Below are 14,571 nucleotides of genomic sequence, written 5' to 3'. Positions count from 1 at the left end.
GCTAGCTAGGGTTTGACCAACAACACGAATACCGAAACAAGTGAGTCTTAGTGTCATTTTCAAAAAGTAAGATCTCTTGTGGGCACTTCGCTTCTCATAGTCCACTGAGTCTACAGCAAGTGTGCTTACTGTTACTGTTCCTAACTCCAGAGACTTCAAGTGAGGAGGCATAGCCCTCAACCAGCGAGATGACACATGACCACGTAGTGCCTGAGAACACACCCATGCCCACATGGCACATGTATACACACACACACACACACAGAGAGACAGAGAGACAGAGAGAGAGAGGGAGAGAGACTTCACACATGAAAGTGACATGTTAGAAATAGCTTTTAATCTCAAGCTACTAGAGAAAAATTAATTTGTAAACTAAGGGGGTTGGATAAGAGAGACAAACTTGTTAAATACAAAATGTTTTCATTGCTGTGGACAGGGTAGGATAAACTTGTTGCTGTGTGGCTATAGACTGTCCCAAAGTGCAAAGTCTATTTAAAAGTGAAGACTATTTTTCAAAACAAAACATTTTTAATATTTTCACATATTTTTAACTTGTTAAAGGAGATAATTACCAAAGAGATGGGAAAGAGAGGGACAGGAAAAACCAAGTGTGTGTGTGTGTGTGTGTGTGTGTGTGTGTGTGTGTGCTGTATGTTATGTGTGTTGGGGGAGGGACTAGAATATAAATGAATCTTGAAGGTCCAGTTTGAATTCTTAGTACTGCTAAAACCAAGAAGCAATGTACACAGCAAGGCCATCTACAGACTAAGGCCAATTTCCTTTTCATAAAGCTGTTTTTCAGTTTTATTTCTGCCATTTGTAACAAAATAAAGAACTAACACATTTTAAGCTAAAATAACTGAAAACTATACATTTTAAATTATGAGGCAGACAATTATTAAAAATAATTGTAGAATAAGATTACACAGATTAGCAAGACTTTTTATTTAGGTAACTTTTTTTTTAAGTTGAAAAGAGCCAGGGAGATTGAATAATGATTCAGATAAACAGAGAAACCCATTTCAAGTCCAGAGTGTCATGAGCAGACAACACCTTCCAGGGGACAGGGACTCTTCCGACACTTAGAAACTCAATAACCTCATTTTAGTGATCATGTCTGATTTATTATATTCCAGGTTACTGCCGAGGAAGTTGAAGTCTAGATTCTTTATCTGTGTGGCTCAAGGTCACATGGAACAGGAGTGACCGGCACAGGAAGTACACGGTCCACACTGGAACATACAGATCACTTCAGAGACGAATGGCAGAGGGCATCCATCCCTAACTACGACGAAATGAGTCAAAATAGAGACAGGTAAAGAGCAGCCCTGGTTCTAGGCCAAACTTGGGCCTCTTCTCTCTTTCAAGCACAGTAGCAGTTTCTATGCAGTTCCCAGTAGCCATCCTACAGTCTGGGGCCAGCTGCTCAGACTAAATTATATCCTTCTGTATAATGACGGACGGCCCTGACTGCGGTCTGCTAAGGGCTTCATCGGCAAGCACTGTCTCAGATCATCACTACGTGATCCTTGTTCTCTCAACAAGTCACCACAGCACCCTGCGAGTCAGGACTGGTGTGCCAGTCTCCATTTTACCCCCAGAGAAAATGGGGCTCAGGAGATCTGTTACTGGAAGCCATGCTTTTTCTATTGTCTTCATGCAGAAATTCCACTGTGATGGTTTATGATCCTTGTAATGCTCACTCCCCATTGGATTTTAAATCACATTAAAAATGTTGTGGACTCTCTTCTGAGCTCTCTGAGACAAGCAGAAAGGCCTGGGGACAGAGCTCGCTTGTTCCAGTGCTTGCCTCACACACACTTCTCTGGTAACTTTGTAGATTTTCCATAGTCATGTGTGAATTCGTGATCCAATAATCACATTCAAACATACTTAGAAGATTCCTGGCAGAGCACTATGGGAGACTGTTTCACAGTGTGATTTTATTAGAGATAGGAAGTATACATAAATCGAAGCTAAACAGTATTTTTCAGAAAGTTAGCCATGTCATCGTCCAATGTAACAAGCTTTTAAAAAAAGATTTGTAATAACTTGTCACCTAGCAACTGTGACAAACAGCTGGTGCAGCCCTCACACCTATAAATACGTTTTGGCCTAGAGACCTTTCATTCTCAGCGAGTGACTCAGGGTCTCATGCTCACTGCTGGTGACCATCTGTTGATGCTAATTCCTGTTGAATTTTTCTTAGAAAGGTCAGTCAATATCTGGTTACACACTTTACCATTTCTTAGTGTAACGTGTCGGAATTTTTTCTTAATCCCCTGGAGACTTGCTATGCCCTCTATGAGTGAATATGTGTAGGGAGAGGAACAAAATAAGGACAGGGAAATGTCTCTCTCCACACACAGAATTAGAGCCATGACGAAGCAAATGGGATGTGTCAACTGGAGGATTAAACAAGCAAGCAAGAGATTAAACAATTACAGAGTGCTCAGAGCGGTCTCTCACTTTCTCAGACCAATTAGGCAAGGAGCACCTTCTCCCAGGGACAGGGACAAAGAGGCGCCAGCTCCGTGCCTGTTTTTCTTACCCACAGAAGCTGAGCCCCACCTTCTTTGGGCAACTTAGTGTTCTGTTTAGACCCCTCATACACGAACACGCACACAAACATGTACACTTACACACAATCATGCATGCATGCACACACACCCCTCCCTCCCTCCCTCCCTCCCTCCCTCCCTCCCTCCCTCCCTCCCTCCCTCCCTAGTTTGAAAAGGAACAGGAATTGGCCAGTCCTTGAGACTGTCCTTCCCCCATGTATCTCAAACTAAGCAGTGCCACTTTGGGACAGGGAGACACGATTATCTAATCCACCATCTAGAAGGATGCTTTCTTCTGCTAGCTGGGAGATTCTTTTGACGTGCCTGAGGATAAGACACCAGCCATTTTCAACTTTTCTGCCTTTGTTAGTGTCTAATAACTAGGCTCTATAAGACAAGGTCCCAAGCAAGGAAATGACCTTCCCAAGTATAAGGCAAGCAAGCACTCAATGGAGACATGTGGAAGACTAAGAGGCCCGTCCTTCTTGAATACCAACGCCAAGATTTGATTCAATCACTTCCCTGTCTGTCCCGAAGCAGGAAAAGACTTCCACTCTATCCTCAAAGGGCAGATAAAAATCAGAGTCAAGAACCAGGCTTCACGGAAAGCAACCTGTTATTGTGGAGGGAGTATGCCAACTTCGAATTCTATTTGATCTGTAGTTTCCAGCAAATTACAGTCCAGGATTTATTGCACTTGGGCTCAGAAGTAAATGTCCATTCCCTGGTTTTTGGATCTTAGGTTTAGAGGTATGAAACTGGTGACAATTTTTTTTTAAAAGAATATGTTTCTTAGAATTGAAAAACGATCAATGGACAACATAATTCCTGATTTTGCTCTTTAGAGATTAGACTAATGACACTGGGTCTGAGCCCAAACTGACAGAATTGCCGAGTCATTCCAACTTGTGTCTAATACAAAGGCCAATTAATTAATTAATCATTAATTAATACAAAAGAAAATTAATTGTGATGTATATGATAAAGAAGGATAACATGGGTTCTGGAAAAAAAACTTGATGACTCTCCTGCATTGCACAGGTATCAGCTACTAACCAACACGGTGGACCGTTTGACTGTAGGTCACATTCATGCCTTGAGCCTTTCTTTAAAGAGTGTACTTATTTGTTTCTTTCTGTAGGTAAGCCATCAGTTGAATGAAATAATTAGCAGCTATGAAAAGAATATATCCATGCCAAATGACCACACCCTACTGGGCATAAAATCAACTGCATTCTCAACGGGGTATCTCTGCTCTGCTAAACTCGTGTATATTTTGAAAAAAACTTGATATGGTGTAGATGGTGCAGGTGTTAATGGTAAATTAGCATAATGCAGTACCCACGGGCAGCATGAGGGTTAAATGGGTGCAGTATGAATTTGGCGGTGTGGAAGGCACAATTAAAGAGGCCCTCTACTGCCTCATTTCCACACACACTATTAATTTGCTGCAGAAGCCTCCCTTTTAAAAATGTGTATTCATAAACGAAAGGGAATACAGTATACCAAAAGAGGATGGGGGCAGTCTAGGCTGAACCATACCAGTGACAGGCTCCTGCTCATCACAGTCCTTCATTCTTACCTGTGGGTGACAGACACTTATCTTTGCCACTGGAGTAATCGGCTGGCTCAAGTTTCTGCCGGCGGTGTGCAGGGGAATTTAATGACTGCCACCTGCAATTTATGTGCGTGTGTGTAAAATGTCAAGCAGTGTACTGGAGATCATCTGCTTAGCCAAAGGCACTTTGAGGAAATCACTTTCAAGATACCAGAGATGCAAAAGGATGCTGCTGTGTATGTGCCCACCCATCACAGCTCTCAGATGCGGGAGATCTACCTATTCCTCTTCTCCACGGGGGGCACTGTTTACTGGCCATGCCCAGTAGTAAAATGACTTTAGATGCCTTCTGTCTTGTGCACAGGCACATACCGATGCACAAATACACAGCTGACAAATAATCCTTCTACGTTCTGTTTGTATGCAATATGTTGCTTATATCAATGAGATTAGAAAAAAAAAAAGTAATACAGAGAAATGGCTTTCTGATGTAGCCCAGTCATTTACTTTTCCTGGGTGAGAAGCATCCAGAACCACAGAAGAACTACGGTGGAGCGTCCTTTTACTGAGCCTGGCCAATAGAACTACGGTGGAGCGTCCTTTTACTGAGCCTGGCCAATAGAACTACGGTGGAGCGTCCTTTTACTGAGCCTGGCCAATAGAACTACGGTGGAGCGTCCTTTTATTGAGCCTGGCCAATAGAACTACGGTGGAGCGTCCTTTTACTGAGCCTGGCCATCCCAAGCAGTGTCTCCACACAAGCACGTAGATCCATTTTACAGGGTGGTAAACATTTTTATCCTAAACTTCTCGGGAACCTGGACCCTTAGGTGAAGGCTACAGAGGTAATGAGTCTTTGGGAATGCAAACACAGCCACATAAGACTAATGGGGCTTGCTGAGCAAAAGAAAGCCACTTCTTTTTAAATGAGCACTAATTATTTTAAATAAACAATATACAAAAGAAACCGGGAGAGATCCCCATCATCCCTCTGTTAGGGACGCTATGCTTTGAGTTACTTTTTGATGATGTTATGGTTAGTTTTAATTATCAACAGGACACAGCCAGGAGTCACCCTGGGAGAAGGACTTCCCAGGATGCCTGTGAGGAGTTACCTGAATTCCATTAGCTGACAGGAGAGGATCTTTCTACTGTGGGCAGCACCATTACAACAATAGAACTACCAGGACTTGGGGTCCTGGACTATACAAGTGAAACTGCTCAACCCCAACAGGTTTGGGGATCCCTCTATCTGTCAGAGCCATAAGACACCGCAGGCAAAGATTAAATACATGTCTGTATCCATGCAACTTTTTATATCAGTTTCCCGTATGATGCTTTTAAGATAGAAAGGGATGATGCGTGGAAGAATGAAGCACTTCTCTGAATTTTGTCATTCGTCAACTCACATGTCTCATAGGAGCGAGAGACGGGAATGAGTGTCCTTTTAAGCAAGGCTGTGAGAGAGGGAGATGGGGACAGGTAGGTCCACAGCATGGCTCCCACTGTCCCACTGTCAAGAGTCCACAGGAAGAATTGGCTTCTTGTAAATAAATAGACATTGGCTGATTCTTGGAATCATGGTCCACTCTGAAACCTTCTGACGTCTGAAGTCAGATGAAACTGAATACTTCAAGGCCTATATGTCTATGAAATGGATATTTACTTTCTTATGAAGAATGGACTTAGAACTTTGTATTAAGTATGCAATGCTAACAGCACTGCTTGAAACATCCCTGTGATTCAGATGGGCAGGGGCATCTGGGGCAGCAGCTATCAGTGACCCTTCAAGTGCTATCATAATGTCAGTTCTAAGACCCCATGGTTCCCAGACAACAGACCCCCTGCTATCCTGGAAACCCACCAAGACTACTTGACTTCTTATAGTAGGTTCTAGCAATGCCTGTGGTCCTATCATGGAGAGAAGTTAAAACCATGAATTATTTCACATCTTTCATTCATGATGGACTACCCTGATGTCTCAGCTGATTTTCAGGCCCTGAAAATGGGCAGGGACGGCTGCCCTCAGGCCCTGATGCCCTGATGCACTGCCTTCCTAGAGCCAGCAGGCTCAGTCTGAGAACCACCTGCACACTGCCATCTTCCCCAGCACTTTTTCCTCGTTTGACAAAGTCAGTAAAATACAGATCAAAAACCCCTGCATGTGATTAGGGCTATGGTATTACCAACAATGGTCACTTGTAAGCTTTTTTTTTCCCCAGTATTATGCAGCAACTCTTACTCAATATGGTCTAGGTTATGTATCAATTCTAAGTCCTGTTCATCAGAATATGGTATGGACTTATAGACTCACGGTTTAACTTGGCTGACTGACAACTAAAAAACCAAGCAGTACAACCACGAAGGTATCCAATTCAATCCATAAAGTGGGGAGCTTATGTGTAAGTGCCAGGGACTTAGAAAGTCATGAACCAATGTTGAGCTAGGAACAAAGATTTATGTACTAATTTCTTAATTCTGTTATTTTTTAATTTCTAACTTCACTTTTTTTACAGATGAGTAAAAACTTAATGACAATTAATATTTATCTCTCAACCCTTTGTGATTATTTTTGTCTATACTGTTTTAATATGTTTTTTAATGGTGATTAATTCTGAGAGTTTCATACAATGTATTCTGATAATATTCATGCCTACACACACACACACACACACACACACACACACACACACACTTCAACCAAATCCTCCACCTCCCTCCACATCCAACTTCATAGCAACCTACTCTTGCCAACTCTCTCAAATGCCTTCAACTTAATTCTCATAGAAATATCCAACTACGCATGGTAAGATGTGTTTGCCTACTATACCAAATGTCAGAGTAATAGACGCTTAAGCAAGAAAGCAGGTCATTTCTCTATGTGACAGCTAAACCTAAAGGTCCAGGGTCAATATGGGCATGTCCATGCTTAGAATCCCGGACCCTTCCTTTATTTTTGCTTAGTTATTCTCAAATGACACTTCCTCCAAATGGTCTAAGACTTTGCTTTAGCTATTCCGTTAACTCGTTCACATCATCACCATAAAGAAAAAAAGAGTGCCACGAACACAATCCCCTTTCTCTCTAATGTCATGTAACTGTTATACATTGGATACACAGCTTTCATTCACCCTCTTCCAGCTAGAACATGGTCATATAACTGTAAGACAGTCTAAGAAAGAGTTCACTTGTTAGTGACCATGTTCCAGCTGAAACCAGGATTCTACTGCCAAAGGAAGAAAGGGAAGTTAGTTATTTGGGAAGAATGGGCAGAACGTACCCCAACCACGCTCGTTTGAATCTCTTATTTCAGTTTTTATAACTTATAATTAAGCCTCACAGTTAGCAGCTCAGTCACAAAGAGATGTGTGGATAATAAATACCGCTAATTCAGAAGCCGAGCACCTCTAACGGTGGAAGCAGTTACATATTAGAGCAGTAGCGGGCAAACAATGGATATATTTAAATAAAAGCATAATAGCGATCCAATAAAACATGACTTACAAAAACAGGCAACACAATAGATTTGTCCCACAAACCACAGTGGCCTGCTAGCTCAGGTTGTCATGGGCTTCAGAAACATGGTTTGAATGTAGTGACACTCACTGACGAACCCAGCAACCAAACCAGGAACCAGGAAGATACCTGCTACAAGGGCAGCCTTCCTATTTATTGAGACTGTACTAAAAACTACATTAGCATTCTGTATCTATTGCTTCTTGTCCCCACAACCTCTGACTGGCTGAGGGAAATACCCCGTTTTCCAGAAGATAAGCAGACACAGGGGAGAAAAGCAGCAGCGCCCAGATCAGACCCCACCCCTTGCTGCTCTCCAAGCCCTCTCCCTTCCAGGCCAAAGAATGTTTACCAGAAGTCAGCTGTGACTCACTACATTGGGGATATAGAACCTGAAGAGGCCACCTCCTGTAGCCAGGCAGGAACCCCAGCGGAGCCAGAGGGACACCAACTAACCAACAAAACTTTCGACCCAAAATTTATCCTGTTTACAAGAAATGCAGAGGTAGGGGATGGGGGATGGAGCAGAGACTGAGGGAATGGCCAACTAATAACCGACCCAACTTGAGACCCATCCAATGGGCGAGCACCAGTCCCTGACACTTAATGACACTCTGTTATGCTTGCAGACAAGGGTCTAACATGGCTGTCCTCTGAAACGCTCCACCCAGCCGGCTGACTCAGACAGATGCAGATACCTACAGCCAAACAGTGGGTGGAGCTTGGGGACTCTTATGCAAGAAAAGGAAGAAGGACTGTGGGTCACAAAGGGGATAGGAACTCCATAGGAAGACTAACAGAGTCAAGTAGTGTGGACCCTTGAGGCTCTCAGAGTGTGAACCACCAACCAAAAATATATATGGGCTGGACCTAGGCTTCCCCGCATGTACACAGCAGATGTGCAGCTTGGCCTTTATGTGGGTCCTAAAAACTCAAGCGGGAACTATCCCCAAAACTGTTGTCTATCCGTGGGGTTTGTTCTTCTAGCTGGGCTGCCTTGTCTGGCCTCAGTGGGAGAGGACATGCCTAGCCTCACAGATTCGATGTGCCAGGGAAAGGGGATACCCAGGAAGACCATCCCCCTCAGGCTCAGAGGAGAAGGAGGGATGGAAAGAACGATTGTGAGGAGGGAGTAACCTGGAGGGGGGCAGTGAGCAGGATATAAAGTGAATAAGTGAAAAAATAAATAAAATAAGTAAGTAAATAAATAAATAAGCAAACTATCCTGCAGTGCACGGTAAGTAAAATGCATGCACATGAACTATTGTATCACGAGCAAAGCAGCCCTGTCAGGCTTGCTGTGAAACACACCGCGAAGGCAAAGCTCAAAACAGTCCTGTCCTGGAGGTTTATCCCGGCTTTAGCAAGGAGACACCTAACCTTCGGCTTTGCCTGCATACCAACTGCCAAGGTCTAAAACTCTGGAACCCCTGTAACTAATGAGGGGCTGTGAAGGTGAGGGCGCCATCACAGTCACTGAAAAGTTGCCAGGTCTCCCAAAGTTGAGAGAGGCGGAAGAAGGCATCAATTAATCGTCATCCCTCTCGATCTTGCTCTGGGGCAAACATGTTCCCTTGCTTCCCACACGCGGCTGGCTATGTTAATGTGTCACAGCACGCTCTCCAGACTTCATGATCCTCATCAGAGCCACACACACCTCTTCCAGATTATTAAGAGTTGGCACAGGGGGGTAACCGGGAAGTGGGATATCATTTGAGATGTAAACGAGTGGAATGACCAATTATATATATGATAATTTTTAAAGGGGGACTGGCACAGGGAAAAGAAGCAATGCACCATCAAACCACGGGAAACTCAAGACACAAAAGCTCCCTATCCTGTCTTTCCCCTCTCTTGTGACAAAGGAAAGAGCAGTTCTTTCCCTTCCTTGTCAGGGCCAATGTTTATTGTGTCTGAGACAAGCTGGAAAGCAAATCTATTATTTCTATGTCTATAGTTTCTCCGAATGTGTGTTCATTTTACAATGAAATACACATCTCGGAGCCTTTCTTAGCACACACAGGTAAGTTCCTAGAAGCAGGTTTCCCACTATCTCAGAAGGAAAGCAGTAGGGCTGCTTAGAACCTGTTCTGTTTACCCAGCTATGGAGGGAACCGCATCCTCCACGGTAAGTGGTCTGGCTACCCCAGAACTACCGAACGTACGCTGTAGAATCCTATCCTTGTGCAGCCTTCTCAGCGCAGGTGACACCTGCCTTTTCTAAGAACATACGTATATTTTTAATCCCCTCTCCTTACCTAAGGGTGGAGTCTATGTGTTTTATGACATAATTTTAAGATGCACCGCGGAAAGATGGGTTTGTTTTCAAACTGAAACACTTAGTTCAACTAGCTCAGAGGGAAATGTCACGTCTGAGTCAGGAATCTTTGCATGTGGTTGCCTCTGCTCTGTTTACACAGCTAGCAAGGGGCACCATCGTCACCATCACCATCACCATCACATGATCTTGTTAACACCATTGTGTGGGGGAGTGTGCCCAGTGCTGGGTGCACCAGTCTCCACCCCTGAAACACTTGCACGCTGAGGACGGGCATGCAGAAAACCTTCACGACTCGCTGTTGCCAGGCAGAAGGAACATTCTCGGCTTTGCTTCTCTCCATCACCTCTTTCCATATTAGGCACAACTGCAGCCCTCTCTCGATCCCTCCCTTCCTCCCTCCCTGGGCAAAGAATCTGCTGCAGTCCGGTGATGCCTCTCTGAGACACTACTACAGGCCACGGTGCCAAATCCTTAATAGCCCTGGCTGTGTTTACCCAGGAAGCGAAGATTATGCACAGAGCATGCCAACGAGACACAAATAAGGCTGAAGGAGAAGAGAGGATCTGGATGATTCTCGGAGCCTCCTTTTAAGGTCGTCTCATCTGTATCCCTAAGGAGAACGCTAATTGATCCAGAGAAGCAAAGCCGTGTAGCGCTGCCTTCCTAGTCACCGTGTCCCTTATGTGTATCTCCAGAGACAGCTGGGACATTCCTGCCCTCTGGTTTCCTAATTTCAGCATCAGAACACTCTGTGACCTAGATGTACGATGGGATTGCTACATCCAGGGTTTGCCCCTTGCCTTTCTCAGTCTGGGATTCTGAGGCAGCAGCTGTCTGGGAAGGGAGGTCACTGAAGACAGGCGTGGAGCATGGAAAGGCTAGAGGGAGGACGGAGGAGTGAGTGCGAGGCTGTGAAACAAAGTGACCTGGAGACGTGTGTGTTAGGGTCTCGCTCAGATTCCCCCTACCACACAAGCCCCCAGATGACATCATTCCCATCCAGATCAAAAGGCCCCAGGACAATATTCCCTCAGGAAGTCATTTTTATTTTTTCCTCTTCCATTTTCTGGTGGCATCACAAATAGTTGCTGAAGGGGAAAAAAAAGGTCATGCGCAGTGTTTAAAGACTCAGTAATTTTCCCTCTGAATCCTCTCTCGGACTGGGTCTTGTTATATAGAGAGAATTTAGGCTGCAGCAGGGCCATCCAAACACAGAGAAACTAAAACATCTGGATTTCAGTTGAAAGAGAAGTTTGGTGGCTGAAGGAAATACCAATTTTCAAAATAACCTCTCCTCCCTGGACGTTGGCCCTCTAGTTTTTCAAACACACACAAAAAGGAGAAATTAGGGCACTGTATTTGAATCCCAGACCCTTAACTGGTCTGTAGGACAGAAAGCAGCCCTTTCATTCTCCAGTCTTAAGTTCAAATATCATGTGACTAAACATTTAACGTTCTCTGTCTGCATGTGTGTTCAACTTGTGCACACCCCATATGAGACTCCTAGGCACAAGATTCGTATTTGTGTAGCACACAAACTGGCTTCCTGTCACCCAGCACATGCGTACCAAAGCAGGGGAAGCTGCCTGGAGTGTGAGCGCCACCCAGGCTCTTGCAGCTTAGTGCCTTGGGACATAACCGCAAACCCACGGTTGGAGGATACCCCCTGAGAGCCTGAGGCTGAAGGACTGAAAGGGAAGGGCAATGGTGATATGTGAAGAATGTTCAGAGGTGAATTCCAGCATCCTCCTTACGGCTAGAAGGAACACGTGATGTTCCAGAGAGAACTTTGGTGTCTTTGGGGGAAACTAGAACCAATATTTGTGGACAGGAAGAGATGGTTGTATGTTTATTCACTCACGAAAACCTTTAAACCTCTTGATCTAGAAATAGGAATGAGAAAGTCCACAGTGCCAATAAGATGAAACCACACCAATGTATAAGAGGAATGTGCAAGTTCTGACCCTGAACCTCTGTGGGGAGCCATGGCCTCACAAGGTAGGTTGTTTGGATGCAATTAGAAAGTACTTATAGACATCCTGGACTCCCCTTGAGAATCCACAAGTACCATTAGTCCTTCAAGCCCACAAGGTCCATCTCCAAGAACACAATGAATTCAGACTGACCATATTCAGGGGAGAAGGCTATGCCTGACTTGACTTTGTACAGAACCGATTTCATCTCGCAGAATGAAGGTGAGAGGCCTTGGAGGTCCTCCCTTGTAGATACTGAGAGATAGCTATACTTTTCACTCACTGAAGCCTGTGACAACACTCACACAAACATGACTCCAATCCTAGAAAAGGTCAACAAGGCAAGCTAACCACATAGTCTGCCGTCCCATCCGAAACAGGGAGAACAAATACACCATCCAGAATAGACCCTCCAGGAACCCTTTCCAGAGTTGTTTGGGAAATCTGGAGACCAGGTGACTCTGCACCCCTCCCACACAACTGAGCTGCCATCTAGGGAGGTGTGGATTCTCTTGCTCTGTCTGGCCACTGGGGTGTGCACAAGGGTCCGGTCGCACGGATTGAGTCTGGACTCAGACGTGACCTATTTAGTATTGCTTAAGGATGTGTATCACTAACATTCTTTACTGCTTCTGAGAACTTGACAATGGGCCCTTCATACCACTGGGACAGGCATCAAGATCAACAACTAATAAGTAGAGCCTCATGAAGCGGAAAACCTATAAGGCAAAGGACAGTGTCATCTGAATGAAGCAGCCACCTGCAGAATGGGAAAAAAAAACCTTTTCACCAGCTTCATATCCAAAGAGGACAATATACAAAATATATAAAGAACTGAAGAAACTAGGCACCAAAGTTTTAATAATCCCATTAAAAATGGGGCACAGATCTAAGCATAGAACTCCCAACAGAGGAAACTGAAATGGCCGAGAAACACTTTGAGACCTTCTTAGTAAAGGGCGGAATGTTTGCCCCCTCCCCTCCAATTGGGACTCTTGAGCCACTCAACTAACATGAGGTTCTGAGAATGACATTGCTTGAGTTTTTTGGCTCAACCCTTAAGGAAATGGCAGCTCCTACTTCCAACTATTCAATATCAGTCCCTCTTTAGGAAAAAAAAAAAACCCATAGCCCATGCCCCAATTCATCAACAGCACAATTAATTTCAATAATGGTTGGTAGATGAGGGCAAATCCAGTGGATGCGATATTCTGGTGGACTTTTTAAAACATCTTCAAATTGAATACCATTAGAAAGTACTTATAGGTGACAACCGATATAGAAATATACATATATGTGTACATGTATGTGTATGTATGCATACCATATGCTTATCATAACTCTGTCAAGAGCATTCATCAAACTATAGTATAGCTGCCATGTTTTTAGGATACTGAGATCAGAGCTACTAAGGCAGATCTTTTCTGCCTTATTCTTTCTTTTCTGCAATAACAGTCTCATCTCCCTAAATAGCTAAAGAATCCTTTGGTGGAACATCTTCAGTTGGAAGAACTCTTTTTAAAGAATCCTGATGGTAAAGACTGTCCCTCAATATCTGTGCCCCACCCCCCAATGTTCTGCATGACCCAGATAAACACATCATAAAGAAGTGAGGACCTGAAATGTCTTCTGATGCCAATTGGCCATAAAGTGTCAAAAGGGAGGCAAGCCCACTCAGTTAGGACTTTGCTCTGTCAGTCAGCAGGGATAGATCTGCCCACAGCCTGCCACACATACCCTGTGGCCCTTTGGTGTTGTAAACTAGAGGCTGTCATCATATTTTAGTGACGGCAGCAATACAGATCAGCTTCACGCGGGGCGGGGGAATGTCAGGAATCTACTGAGGCGAGGCAGGGCTTCGGAAGGAGGTTGCCCATTCAGTGGTGGCTAAGATATCACCCGCAAAACAAACTCTCCTGCAGTAAGGACAGATTGTATTGTTCCGCATGTTCTTAATCAGGTTCAAATATTAGCCCAGCTGGGTCAAAGTAGGATTTCAAGAGTGATAAATATTTTCCATGGTTGTGGGAAAGAATGGAGAGAGATAAATGATTAATTCCTTCAACCAAACTCCATTAACATCTGTGATGGCTTCAGGATACAGAGAGAAGATGTCGCCTTGTTAAAACCAACTGCTGACTCTGGCCTTGGCCTACAGTCATTTGTGTACTGAAGCTAGGCTCACAGAGAGCCACTGTGAGGATTATCCGTTACTTCTCAGTAACCAGGTGAGAGTGCAAGCATTTACCCCACAAGAATCAGCAAATGCTAAAGGATGGGGGCTCCCTCCCCCAGAGTGTGACTGTTGAACATTTCCCAGTACTACCACTGCTACCCAGGCCAAGGGGTTCTTTCCATGGCCCTCCCACTTATCTGCAGGGAGCTCAGAACCCCTTCTCTTTACGTGAGTGTCCCTTACCCACGTCTGCACTGATTTCCAAATGAAAGGTGGATCCAAGACACTCAAGGATACCAAAGGTTAAATATGTTTGCTTGCAGGAATCTACTTCCACCGAAGGGCAGAGCACACAACGCTGGGTTGAGGCACTTGGTCAACTTTCCATATTGGGTCTTAGATATTAAAGAGATGCATTCTCAGTGGATAAGCCTGATGAGAAACATAAAAATTGTACCCCAAATCCTGCCAGTCTGAACTGTTAGAACAATGGAAACTCAAGAGGA

The 14,571-nt window shown here is 44.3% G+C and overlaps 1 protein-coding gene and 1 non-coding gene across 9 annotated transcripts in view; both read right to left on the bottom strand.

Annotated features, from left to right (window-relative positions):
• Window positions 1-14,571, bottom strand: part of Retreg1 (reticulophagy regulator 1) — a 130,399-nt gene that overhangs the window by 14,570 nt on the left and 101,258 nt on the right. The gene's annotated exons all lie outside the window — the stretch shown is intronic.
• On the bottom strand, window positions 10,840-10,900 carry Mir7212 (microRNA 7212). Its single transcript, NR_106071.1, has one exon. It is a non-coding gene; the product is annotated as a microRNA 7212 (primary transcript).

The sequence above is a fragment of the Mus musculus genome, chromosome 15 (genome assembly GCF_000001635.26).
Source record: "Mus musculus strain C57BL/6J chromosome 15, GRCm38.p6 C57BL/6J".
In the NCBI taxonomy this organism is placed as follows: Eukaryota; Metazoa; Chordata; class Mammalia; order Rodentia; family Muridae; genus Mus; species Mus musculus.
This window is presented reverse-complemented; position numbering and strand designations above follow the sequence as displayed.